This window comes from Oratosquilla oratoria, chromosome 17 (assembly GCF_046742065.1).
Source record: "Oratosquilla oratoria isolate Oo_2021 chromosome 17, ASM4674206v1, whole genome shotgun sequence".
NCBI lineage: Eukaryota > Metazoa > Arthropoda > Malacostraca > Stomatopoda > Squillidae > Oratosquilla > Oratosquilla oratoria.
Window position 1 is genome coordinate 3773976 of NC_134793.1, and position 13254 is coordinate 3787229.

The window sequence follows — 13254 nt, forward strand, 5'->3', positions numbered from 1 at the left end:
TCGTATCATAAAAAAGTCACATATAAACGTTCCACTGATTCAGTTTGTTTTGCAAATTCCAAAACGCAAACTTCTTTTTCAATCAAGCGAGTTTTTATAATCTCCTTTACAAGTACAATCAGGGATAATCTTCTTCTGGATTATATAATAGTTCCTCATGCAGCGACCATGGACGCGTAAAACAAAACTTGATATTAATTTTCTCAGACACACGGAAGATGAGCACCTTGCAAGGTCTCTAGTATATCATCCTGTTTTCTCTGCGGGACAAGATTACGATATTCATTAAAGTGCCAAGTGCCCCCAATTTTTATAACTTAACTCACTTTAAAAACTGGACTAAATGGAACTCGATGACGAAGAGTGACATAATAGCACTCCGTACCAGTTTTTCTTCCTCACCTTGACCATGTGTTGAGTACTGCGCTTCAGTCGAGATGTTTACGATGAGAGGATGTAGAGGCAACAGGGTATTATTCGTTGGGCGTCGCCGACGCGGGGCCGGTATATAAGCGAGAGCCGCCCGCTCTGCACTGTACAATAGCTCGCACCTTCATACAAGCAACATGGAAGCGTTCGTAAGTGCGGACTTATTTTTTGTTCACATTTGCTAAACAAGTAAATTTAAAACTCATTTAAGCTATATCTGGAATTAATTAAGAAGCATATCTAAATACGTATATTGATATTATGTCCTATTTATTTAGAATAACTTGTTACTACTTTAAAGGGGCATATGAATATATAGAAAAAGTATATTATGATTAATTTTCAAAATGGTAGCTTTTTGTGGTATTATGGTCATATTCTTTATAGAATAAATTATACATTTGGTTATATAACAATCCCCAATAGAGTACTACTTAAAGTTCACACCTCCTTTAGTACTTTCTGCACCAAAATGAACTTATCCACATCAGAATAGTAGGCCTCCTTTCACGCCGTAGCCCAGTGGATACCGTCTTGAACTCATGAACAGGTGGTCGTGAGTTCGAGTCCCGGGACCCGCTGCGGGCTTAATACGCTCATTTCTGACACTCCTGGTCAGGTGGGGAGGTGACCCAACGTCGGCCTTAAAAAAGAAAAAATGCCGCAACTGACAACTGACAGCCTTATCAGATGTTTCTCACTTCCCGCATGGCCACCTTGTTCATAGACGTGGCATTCCTTTGATTGGAAAAAAAATAAATAAATAAATAAAATAAAATAAAAATAATAATAATAATAATAATAATAATAATAATAATAATAATAATAATAATAATAATAATAATAATAATAATAATAATAATAATAATAATGATAATAATAATAATAATAATAACAATAATAATAATAATAATAATAATAACAATAATAATAATAATAATAAGTAAATAAAGAAAATTGTTCAAGGATTTTCTTCAGTTAGTTATTCATGCTTGGTGTCTTGAAAGAAATAAAAAAAAGAAAAGAAATCTACATATTCGAGCCCCTTTTTCTTTCGCGTTTGATCTTCTTGGCCTTCTTGGCTACCAGATTACCAAAATGTCCTCTAGAGTTAAATGGGTTTTTAGAAACTCTTTTAACCCTGTAAGGGACTGGAGACACCTTCAACTTGATCAAAATGTTATGAAGGAAGCTTGCATGAAATCACCATGCTAGGTGTCCTAGGCTGAAGATTCTGATTAAGATTTGTCACTGATTAAGGCTTCATTCTTTGATTTCATTCCCACAGGCGATCCTCTTCCTCATAGGCATGGCCTCTGCAGTTCCCATGGCGTCCCCTGGCGTTGTAAAATACAACCCCAAGGTTCTCGCCAACAGAGCCAGGTTCGAAGCCGCCGCCAAAGCCGAATTCCAGGCCGTCTTTGCAGCCCGCCGTTTCCCTCAACAAAGACACTGCCTTCCCTAAGGAAACTTACCCTTTGTACACCCCTGACGTAGCAACAGCCAGGGATGAATTCATGGCCGTCTACAACAGAGCTTACCTTGCTGCCTTGGAGGCCAAAGCTGCTGCTGAGGCTGCTGCTGCTGCCAAAGCTGAAGCTGAAGCTAAAGCCAAGGCAGAGGCTGAACTGAGAGCTGCCGAGGAAGCAGCTTTGGAAGATGCAACTGAAGCTGCCCCTGAAGAGGAAGCCATAGTGGAGCCGGAGGCTCTTGCATAATAGGTCACAGAATTCGCTGCTTAGGCTGCTGCTCCTTCTGTGCCCCATGAACCCGTCACCGACACCGAAGAAGTCGCCCTGGCCAAGAAGGAGTTCGCTACCGCCTACGAAGCTACCATTGCAACTGCCAATACTACTGGTGCTCTTCCCGAAGTCATCCACCCTCAGGGCGCTCCCGTACCCGTAGAAGATACTTCCGAGGTTGCCGAGGCCAAGGCCAAGTTTGCCGCTGCTCATAAAGCTGCCACCGCCATCGCCGAACTTGCTGTCGAAGTTGATTTCTCAGGTCCTCTTCCCCCGTTGCTCACCAACAGCCCCTCCACACCCTTCGGTGCCTATGGCCTCTGCTCCCCTGGCTTGTTCTTATTTCCCTCTCACTGTGAATTGCACTCTCACCCCCATATTCTTCGCCTCTTCTCTCGTCCTTGCCAAGGCCTTATGTCCTGTTGTAACTTGTTGCGAGAGTTTTGTACTGTACATAGAATCCTGATTAAAAAAAATCATTACATCATCTGAAATAGTATTTATTTTGTACCGCAGTGTTGCTATTCATTCTAAATATTACTTTATATAAGTACTGGTCACTGATTCTTTCTCGATCTAATTTCTGTTATTTTCGTTTTTCTTTATCTGAGCCTGAGTTTTTTTTCTTTTCTTTTTTTTTTTTTTGCTAATGCAGTTGTTTGCACATGATCTATTAGAGATAAAAGAGTTTTAGAAACCCAATCCGTAGTCAATCGTAGCTAAAGTGACTTTTCGTGTTTATTGACCGGTAGGGTAGGGTTGGGAGCTTGATAAAGCCGTCTCTTTACTCAAGTATGAAGGCCATTCTCCACACTTCCTCCAAGCTTCCAGGTAGTCATCCTTCCCATTCCAAACAGGTCTCGGAAGGACTGGTCGATTTGCTCTAGCCATGATTTCTGCAGAGGTCCTCTTCATCCTCTCTACCAGGGGTTGTGAGATAATCCTAGGAGTCTGACCATCATCAGGAAATCATGCCATCCGTCCATAAAGCTGGAATTGGAGTTTACTAGTTATGCTGGTAACAGGCCTGTACTGAGTCTCACGTAGTATTGGCCAATTTGATACAAAGTCATTCCAACGGTGCTTCATAATTCTCCGGTGCTACTTTGTACGATACTATAGAGGTTAAGACGTTTCTTCACGTCAATATTCAGTCTTTGTCTCACAACAAAACATCAAGATATGGAGTACTCGTACAAAGGAGGAAGATTCGGATCTTAGTTCTCCTGTATAAACGTCTACAACAGCTTCAGATGTTGACATAACACAATTGTAGTTGTACTGATTTATATTCTATCACTGCTGCAATAGAAGTAAGAACAAATGACGTTTCTATTCATTCCAAGTCAGCATAAAACAATGTTCGTTTTAATTCACTTTTTTATACCCTCTCTGTCTTTAACATTCACAAACTTTCCGGTAGGGACGAAGTTGTCTTTGTTATTCTTAAGAAAACCTTATTTCGTGCAGAATCATTGTTCAGGCTTAATGTTACCTCAAAATGTAAAACTACATAATCATAATTATCCAAGGAATTATAATATTTTCAAAGTTCTACAACTGTCGTTTTCTTTATCAGAGTTTATGGGTCTACCAAAACAATAATAGTATTGATATATACGTCATAACGTTGTGTCGTCATCGTGATTAGTGACATGGTATGATTTTCTTAAAAAAGTATCCTCCCAATTTAGATCCTATCTTAGATTTTGGGTCTACCAGGAGATTTAGGGAGGAGCTTTGCCGTTCTGTTCAATACTAGAAAAGATTTAAATATGTTCGCACTTTTTCTTCTACCAGTTTATACATCTAAATCAGTAAGAGATATATATATCATAGCCTATCTATTACTATCTCAGACGATTATCTTGAAAAAGTGCATATGGGAACCAATTAACTTGCCGTACTACGAACATATGTTTATGATTCAACATGATCTTGGATCGCATGTTGGACTCGTGCTCGACAGCTATTACCCTCCCGAATGAGAGCTAAGAGGTCATATGTGATCTAATCTATGAATAATGTAGAGTGTGTATGTATGTGTGTGTGTGTGTGTATGTGTGTGTGTGTGTATGTGTGTGCGTGTGTGTGTGTGTGTGTGTGTGTGTGTGTGTGTGTGTGTGTGTGTGTGTGTGTGTGTGTGTGTGTGTGTGTGTGTGTGCGTGTGTGTGTGTGTGTGTGTGTGTATGTGTGTGTGTGTGTGTGTGTGTGTGTGCGTGTTCATGCGTGTGCGTATGTATTTGTGAGTAACATATATTACAGTTGCAATCTTTATCAGAGTATTTATTATTTATATTATTTTGATTCACAAGACAAAACACAAAACCTTGGGATTGATTTTCTAACGACTATTTTTGTGTGACTCACTTGTCAGAGGGATAGAAATTGAATTATTGGTGACTGAAGATAGGGAAATCGAAGATAGAATTGTTTTACTTAAAGTATTGATAAATCAGTATTGTTAATGTAATCCTGAGTTCTTAGAATATCAATCTATAGAAACATACACCATTTAGGACGCACTACACGAGCTAAAGTTACTCAATGCATGACAGTTGTGAATTGTCAAATGTCATATTATAAGAATATGCAACCCTCGTGAAAAAGTAAACAAAGATGGATGGATAACGAAATAGAAGAAGGAACAGGGGCAAATTACATTTAGTACTTAGAAAACGGAAGATGGGAGAGACAAAACCAAAGTAGAGAAAGGTCTTTTATTTGGGGACTAAGATACAAAATTCTCGCAACAGGTTACAACGGGTCATTAGGCCTTGACGAAGAGGAAAGGAGAAGCGAAGGGAATGTGGGCACCTTTCACGGTGAGAGGGGAAGCAGAGTAGACCAGGGGAGCTGGGGCGTGGAGGAGTGGGGCGTGGATTCCATAGGCACCGAAGGGGAGGGAGTTGGTGAGCAGTGGGGAAAAGAGACCGGAGAGTCGGGAGAGGGATCCGTCGAGATCGACGTCGGCAGCAAGTTCGGCTACGGTGGCGGCAGCTTTGTAGGCGGCGGCGAACTTAGCCTTGGCGTCAGCAACCTCAGGAGTGTCTTCGGGGTGGACGACTTCGGGAAGAGTGTTGGCGGCGATGGTAGCAAGAGCGGCTTCGTAGGCGGCAGCGAACTCCTTCTTGGCCAGGGCCACTTCTTCTGTGTCGGTGACGGGTTCAGGAGCCACAAAAGGAGCAGCGGCTTCAACAGCGACTTCTACGGCCTCTTCTGCAGGAGCTTCCAGCTCAGCCTCGGCTGCAGGTTCCTCTACAGGGGCGATTTCTACGGGTGCTTCCTCGGCAGCTTTCAGTTCAACCTCTGCCACAGCCTCAGCTGGGGCTTCAGCCTCGGCCTCAGAGGCAGCAAGGAAAGCTGCGTTGTAGGCGGCCATAAACTCCTCCCTGGCTGCTGCCACCTCGGGAGTGTACTCGAGGTAAGAGGCTTCAGGAAGGACCTCGGCGGCGGCGACGGCAGCTGCATAGGCGGCCTCGAACTCGGCTCTGGCCGCGGCCACCTCGGGGGTGTACTCGGGGAACGCCATGGGAGCTGCAGTGGCCAAGCCCACGAGGAACAGGATCGCCTGTTGGAGTATAAACATGGAATGATACCATAGCCTTTGACAGATCTTATCCAAACTTTCTGCTCCAAAGAACAAACTTTGCGATTTTTTTCAATCTGATATCAAATAATTTTGAACAAAGTAAGAAGGCCTTCAGTCGCTTAGAGATTTAAAAGTTAAATATGTCAACGTTCCAAAACATTCTCTATTTTCAAGAATTGAATTACAAGTAACTGGAGACAATCCTTGAGCGCAACCGAAACATTATTATAGATATTATGTTTTATCTATACTCATATGCCTTTTCAAAGGTAAACAAGTAATTTTTAAGAAATAGGGCAAGATATTTCTATATAACTCTTCAGAAATGAAGATTGATCAGTTTTACAACATTTACATGAAGATTTGGCCTTTGAGAAGGCATTTGACATTGTTGACAGGAAGATATTGCGGGGAGTTTTGCAAATATAAGAAATAGGAGTAAGACTTTTGAGGGCGCTCAAAAAGGATTATGTTAGGGTAGGGAATGGAGGGAGTTACTGGTCTGGTGTGAAAGTTGGGCTATACCAGGGTTGTGTACTATATCCACGGTTGTTTACATGGCTGCTAAAAGCAAACTATAAACGATGTTCCTAAGGTAGGAAGGGCCGCACTTACGAAAACTTCCATGTTGCTTGTGTGAGGTTGCGAGCTATTGTACGGCGTAGATCGGGCATCCCTCACTTATATACTAGCTACGCGGAGGCGACGCCCATCGAATAGTGGTCTGCTTGCCTCTTTTCCTTCTCCTCCTTTTGCGTAAACACCCCAGTCTCAGGAAACTACCCAGACCATGGACAAGGTCAGGGAAAAATAGTAATGCTATGGAGTAGTATAATGTAATTTTGTGTCGTAAAGTTCCAGTGAGTTAATCTGCATTATCAAGTGCATTAATTCGTATGAAAATTGGAAAGCATGAATTACCATAGCCTATCTGTGTAAGGAAACATGTCGTTGAAATACTTTATACTACAATGTGCTAATCTTCCGTATGTTGTTTTAATTATCCAAGTTTCACACATACATTCACACACATGCATACATACATACATATACACGTATAAGCACACATACACACGTATAAGCACACACATACACACACACACACACACACACACACACACACACACAAATAAACATACACACACAAATAATCACACACCCCTATGCACACACACACACGCACACACACATACACAGCTTGTGGCAGTCCATCGTTGTCGATGAGGATGCTGTTCTGAGTGTGATGATAGGTGAAACCTCAGCGATTATGCCGCTCATGCATTCATATGTGGCAGCATATTTTGCCAAAGTGTTCCACGGTTTTGATTGGCTCACCGTGTATGTGGAATTGGAAAGGCTGGATAAACGAGATTTGAGTGCTTTGGAATGGGAATTTCTTAGGAGGGCATCGTTTCTTTTTTCTTTTTCTTTTTTTTTTCTTTTTTTAACTTTCAGCAGTTAGTGTATGCCGGGAGTATTCTGATCAAACCAATCCTGTCTGATGTGCTTGGAGTACCCGATGGTCAGTACTGCGGCTTTGTGCAGGGCATTATGTAGGTTGCTCCATTGGGATGAGGTGTTCCACCCGGGTGATACACTGGAAAGAGCCTTTGCAATTTTGCACCTGAAGGAGGCACGTAATGTCGGTCTTTGAGAGCTGAGACGTTGAGTTTCCTTGGTGGGAGCCATCGCCGCTGTTGAGGTCTTAGTTTCAAGCGAAATTTGCAGCATACTAGACGATGGTCTGTCCAGCACTCAGCACCCCACATGACTAGTGATCGGCACCTTTCTGTCTGCTTGCCGTACCATGATATGGTCGAGTTGGTGCCAGTCACCAGAGCTGGGAAGTTGTCATCGATGCATGGAACCTCCTGTACGCAGGTGGCGAGAGTGCCGTTAGAAGTGCTCTTTCACAGCTTCTTCTGCAGTGAGCGTGGGGGCATAGGCACTGATGATGTTGACGTACTGGCTCTTTCTTAAAAGTATTCTCCATGACATTAATTTAATCATTCACTAATTCCAGATGGCATCTCCGGAACTTGACACAGGAGGGAGGTCTTCACGGCAAAGCCGACCCCGTGGAGTCGCCTTTCACCCTCTGGGAGGCCCTTCCAAAAGAAGGTGTATCCTTCTCCTGTCTCGATTAAGGAGTCTTCTCCGCTGAACCATGTTCCACTGAGAGCTACGATGCCAATATCATAACGTCTTAGTTGGTGTGCCATGAGGGCAGTTCTCCTTTTTAGTCTATTTTAGTCACGATCAAGAAGTGTTCTGAAATTCTATGTTGCTACAAGTAATGTCTTTGTATTAGAATTGTGGCTGCATATATGAAGTGTCCTGGTATCCTGCAGCTGACCATCCGGTGTCTCCTACACGGGCAATGTTTAGACCGTCTTTTTTTTTTCTACCCATGTGGGGTGAGTAATGCGAGACTTGCTTAGGTACTCGATAGACTGAGTACCTGGCAGAAGTCTGCCAGGTACTCAGTCTATCGAGTCCTGCCTATTGCTGGACGCCACAAGGGTAGCCCATAAGGCCAGTTGTTAGGCTCCAGGATATGTCTATATATCAATGGGTCTCCACGCCGTAACCCTGGGGCCCCCTAAAGTTCCAAGATCCCCTGGTGTTTAGCCTGGAGCCGCAATACATCCAGTTAACGTGTGTAGCCGCAGTGAGGCACACCAGGAGTCTTGACGTTGGAGAGACTGTATACTGACAAAGGAAACTTACGCACTCTGCTTTTTTTTTTTTTTTGCACTAGGCTAGCCAGCGGCGGTAGCTGACAGCGAGAAGGGGATACAAACAGACACATGCACACACAAACAAAAAACAAATACACATAAAACACAAACACACATACATACACATGCAAACCCTTACACACACACGCACACACCTACACAAACACACAAACACACACAGATACAAACACACACACACACACACACACACACACACACACACACACACACACACACACATATATATATATATATATATATATATAATATATATACATATATATACATGTATATATATACATGTATATATATATATATGTATATATATACATATATACATATATATACTGGGCATGAAACTATCTAGTTTAGGCCTTATGGTCTCCCACCAAAGTTTATGGCATTGTCGTTATTTTTGCAGGAAGACTAAGATTCGAACTCTAAGTAGATTCGAATCTTCAAGTCACTTGTACGCCTTGTCTTGCTGTACGGCTGTAAGACAGGGACATTGAATGTTCACTTGAAGAGACACCTCGATGTCTTCGGTACTAAGTGCCTTCGGAGAACATGAGATATCGCTGGAATGACTTTGTCTGAATCCAAAGACTGTAATGTAAGACTCATTCTAGGCCAGTTACCAGCATAATTAGTGAACGTCAATACCGTCTATATTGGCATGGTATACGTTTTCCTGAAGTTGATTCTACCCAGGGGATTATCTCCATAATAGAAAACCTTTGATTAGGAGGACGACAGGAACGCCCACAAAATTCATGGTTGAGGCAAATTTATCGAACCTTTCGAGACCTGTTTGGAATGGGAACGGTGTCTGTTTGGGAGCTTGCTCTGAGAGACCGAGGGTACTGGTGCCGGGATGTAAGAGAAGCAACGCGCTCCCTAGCGTATGCCCCAATTGAAGATGATGGCATTTAGACAATGGAGCATTGGGAACAGATAGTACCAAAGTAGAGTCAAGAAAAGGCTGGCTTAGGGATTTCTTTTTAATTTGAATCATATGTACAGTACAAAATTCTCGCAACAGGTTACAACGGGTCATTAGGCCTTGACGAAGAGGAAAGGAGAAGCGAAGGGGATGTGGGCACCCTTCACGGTGAGAGGGGAAGCAGAGTAGACCAGGGGAGCTGGGGCGTGGAGGAGTGGGGCGTGGATTCCGTAGGCACCGAAGGGGAGGGAGTTGGTGAGCAGTGGGGAAAGGAGACCTGAGAGTCGCGAGAGGGATCCGTCGAGATCGACGTCGGCAGCAAGTTCGGCCATGGTGGCGGCAGCTTTGTAAACGGCAGCGAACTTGGCCTTGGCGTCAGCAACCTCAGGAGTGTCTTCGGGGTGGACGACTTCGGGAAGAGTGTTAGCGGCGATGGCAGCAAGAGCGGCTTCGTAGGCGGCAGCGAACTCCTTCTTGGCCAGGGCCACTTCTTCGGTGTCGGTGACGGGTTCGGGAGCCACAAAAGGAGCAGCGGCTTCAACAGCGACCTCCACGGCCTCTTCTGCAGGAGCTTCCAGCTCAGCTTCGGCTGCAGGTTCCTCTACAAGGGCGACTTCCACGGGTGCTTCCTCGGCAGCTTTCAGTTCAACCTCTGCCACAGCCTCAGCTGGGGCTTCAGCCTCAGCCTCAGAGGCAGCAAGGAAAGCTGCGTTGTAGGCGGCCATGAACTCCTCCCTGGCTGTTGCCACCTCGGGAGTGTACTCGAGGTAAGAGGCTTCAGGAAGCACGGCGGCGGCGGCGACGGCAGCTGCATATGCGGCCTCGAACTCGGCTCTGGCCGCGGCCACCTCGGGGGTGTACTCGGGGAACGCCATGGGAGCTGCAGTGGCCAAGCCCACGAGGAACAGGATCGCCTGTTGGAGTATAAACATGGAATGATACCAAAAGCCTTTTTCAGATCTTAGCCTAATCTTTCTGCTCCAGAGAACAAACTTTGTGACTTTTTCCAATCAGACATCAAATAATTTTGATCAAAGAAGAGGGCCTTCAGTCGCTTAGAGATTTAAAAGAGTACATGATAACCCAATTAACTCGAGTGAAGAGATTGGGTTTTCGTTTCATAGAAGACGGCCAACCAAAGAGACCAAACCAATGGCAAAACAAAAGTAAGTTAAAATATGTCAACGTTTCAAAACATTCTCTATTCTCAAGAACTAAATTACAAGTAACTAAATACAATCATTGAGCGCAACCGAAATATAATTATAGATATTATGTTTTTATCTATACTCATGTTCCTTTTCAAAAATAAACAAGTTATTTTTAAGAAATAGGCAAAACATTTCTATATAAGCCTTCAGAAATGAAGATTGATCAGTTTTACAAGTGATATGAAGACTTGGCTTTAGAGAAGGCATTTGACATTGTTGACGGGAAGATATTGCGGGCTGTTTTGCAAATGTAAGAAATAGGAATAAGACTGTTGAGGGCGCTCAAAAGGGATTATGTTAGGGTAGGGAATGGAGGGAGTTACTGGTCTGGTGTGAAAGTTGGGCTACACCAGGGTTGTGTTATATCCCCACGGTATGTTTACTTGGCTGTTAAAAGCAAACTATAAACGATGTTCCTATGGTAGGAAGGGCCGCACTTACGAAAACTTCCATGTTGCTTGTGTGAGGTTGCGAGCTATTGTACGGGGTACAGCGAGCATCCCTCACTTATATACTAGCTACGCGGAGGCGACTCCCACCGAATAGTGGTCTGCTTGTCTCTTTTCCTCCTCCTCCTTTTGCGTAAACACCCCAGTCTCAGGAAACTGCCCGGACCATGGACAAGGTCAGGGGAAAAATAGTAATGCTATGGAGTAATATAATGTAATTTTGTGTCGTAGTTGGAGAAATCCAGGAAATGGCGCGTGGTATCCATATTTTGCTGCATTGTATTGTAAATTGTAAATTTGTTTTTAATGGTGAATTCTATGTACAAAAATTTTGTATGACTATGGGAAACTCTCTGTCCCCACTACTTAATAATTTGTACATGGAATTCTTTGAGATTAAACTACTATCTAGGAATCTTCCCAACCAAGTTGTGTGGAAAAGTTATGTTGATGATATTTTGTGCATGTGGCCGGTTAAGCGCAACTTAGATTTTTTTTCCTTGAAAAACTAAAAGTTATGGTCCTTTCAATTAATTTTACTTTTGAGATAGAAATAGAGAATAAATTACCATTTTTGGATATCTTAATTTATCGCAGTGGTAGACAATTTAAGTATGACGTATATAGGAATCCAACTAATGTCTCATCATATGTCCACTTTCACTCGGCTCATCACCAAAAAACAAAACTTTCTGTGTTTAATTCCATGTTTCTTACAGTTTACAGGATATGTAGCTCTGAATTTTTGGATGATCAGATGAGGAAAATATATAACATAGCTTCTGAGTTCAAATATCTAAAACACTTAGTAGACACTTCTCATAAAATGGCTTACAAATCTTTCCATAACACCTCACACGAAAGAAAAGTATTCTACAAAAAGATCCTTTTGGTTCTTCCTTACAGTGAGAAATTAGTTGGAATCCCTAATATTCTCAAACAATTAATATGAACTTGGTTTTCATAAACAACAATATTATAAAAAGTAAGCTGATTAAAAATTCACCTGAAGTAAATGAGGGTTGTATTTACTCAATTCCGTGCCTTAAATGTAACAAATTTTATATTGGCCAAACTAGCAAAGACTTACAAACAAGGATAAATCAACACAAGTGTAGTGTAATGAGTGGGCAAATTTCCAGAGGCCTTTTTGTCCATGTAAGAGACCACAACCATTCTATTGAGTGGGATAATTCTAAAGAAAAAATTTCCTGTAGGTCTTTATTAGAAAAAAAAACATCATCGAATCCACCCATATTAAGTATACTTGATTATTATATTATTGAAAAAAATATTGCTCCAAGTGCTACCAGGCCCGAGTGATGACACGTCATATGATCAAATGTAAACACTTCCCAACTTGATTATGAAGCATCTTGTGTGTCCTTACTATGTTCCCTACTACTTTATGTATATATATATATATATTTATATATATATACATATATACATATGTATGTATATATATATATATACATATATATATATATATATATACATATATATATATATATACACACCTATGTCTCTGTCACTTGTATTCCTTGATAATGTCTTACATAGACGAAATCGTTCGTGCTCAGTCTCTTATTTCCCAGTGTTTTTCTGCAAATTATTTTCCCGTGTGCTTTGAGAATTACTGCAAATATACATATAATATATTATATATATATATATATATATATATGTATATATATATGTATATATATATATATATATATATATATATATTATATATATATATATATATATATGCGTGTGTGTGTGTGTGTGTGTGTGTGTGTGTGTGTGTGTGTGTGTGTGTGTGTGTGTGTGTGTGTGTGTGTGTGTGTGTGTGTGTGTGTGTGTGTGTGTGTGTGTGTGTGTACATATATATAAATATATATATATATATATATATATATATATATATAAATATATATATATATATATATATATATATATAAAAATATATGTTTCATTAAAAGTGATGGCTAGTTGTGCATTAATAATTTTCTTAATGGTATTTTCCATATACCTTATTAAGGATTTGTTTTCCTTAGGAAGGAAATTTATGACTTGGCTGTATGTAGTCATTTTAGCTATAAATATATATATATATATATATATATATGTATATATATATGTATATATGTATATGTATATAT